The sequence below is a fragment of the Bubalus kerabau genome, chromosome 3 (assembly GCF_029407905.1).
Source record: "Bubalus kerabau isolate K-KA32 ecotype Philippines breed swamp buffalo chromosome 3, PCC_UOA_SB_1v2, whole genome shotgun sequence".
NCBI lineage: Eukaryota > Metazoa > Chordata > Mammalia > Artiodactyla > Bovidae > Bubalus > Bubalus kerabau.
The window spans coordinates 138,551,538-138,552,798 of NC_073626.1; positions in this window are offsets into that span (position 1 = coordinate 138,551,538).

The following is a 1,261-nucleotide window of genomic DNA, read 5'->3' on the forward strand; positions in this document are numbered from 1 at the left end:
GAATGTGATATATTCAAGGCCCTGAAGAAGGCCAGGAACAAAGTGAAGAAGGATCTTATTTTAAACAGGTGGAGAAAATATGAATTGAAATGGGGTGGGAGTGGAAGCAGGAAGGCCAGTTAGGAGCCTCTTGGGGTTTCGACTTCCCTGGTGACTCCGACAGTAAAGAATCTGCCTGCAAGGCAGGAGACCTGGGTTCGATCCCTGGGTTGGCAAGATCCCCTGGAGAAGGGAATGGCAACCCACTCCAGTATTTTTGCCTGGAGAATTCCATGCACAGAGGAGCCTGGAGGGGTCACAGAGAGTCAGACACAGCTAACACTTTTACTGGGGTTGGTCAGGGAAGTAACAGTGGTGCTCAAATTTGGAGAAAGTAGTGGATATTGCCGGGGTCCAGCCCCAGCTGATCCAGGGTATTCGAAGGAGAGACGGCGTAGGCGAGGGTCAGGAAACAACTGCTTAATTAAACGTTAATTAAGGATATAAAGAGTAATAGAATGAGGATAGCTCAGTAGGAAAATTCAGTGGAGAAAAGAGGCTGAGTAGCTTGGTTTACGCGGGGGACCAATAAAACTTCAAGACAAGAAGCTTGCACCACTTACGTAGGCCACAGGCGTCCTTCCGTTCTCCCGAAGGAGAGGAGACACTGAGGCCTCCCCGGTCGGATCTTAGAAGCCCAGGCATAATTAGTAAGCTTGGTGGGTTCCGCGCTCCAGATGGAGACTCAACCAGAGTGAGAGAGAGAGAGACATGGGGAGACCAGTATTTCGAGGAACTGATCCCAATTCTTTATTTTCCATGGTCTACTTTTATACACTGAGATGTTATGCAAAAGTCACACGGGGTCAGCAGTCCTGACTTTTATCAAAGTCAGGCGCTTCATACAAATGTATACAGAGGTCTTAGGGGTGTTACATCATCTTCTGGCCAGGGGGCCTGCTGACAATTTACGACCCTCTCCTTGTGACAGCGGTCAGTCAACCAGGACACTTATTTCTCCAGGGGTGATTATTCTTAAAACAGACGCCATCCAAATAAAGTTACATTCCTATAGGGTGAGGGTGTAGTGGGTTTTAGTTAAGGAAAGAATTTACTTAGCCTAAGGTCTAACGTGATTTATATCAAAGGTTAATACTTATTTCTTCTATATATTCATTAATGTGTGTAAGGGCAGGGGATGTGGAGACTTAGCAGTAAACATTGGCTCAACAAATGAAAAAACCCTTCACCAATACAATTTCTAATCAGCCCATTATACTTA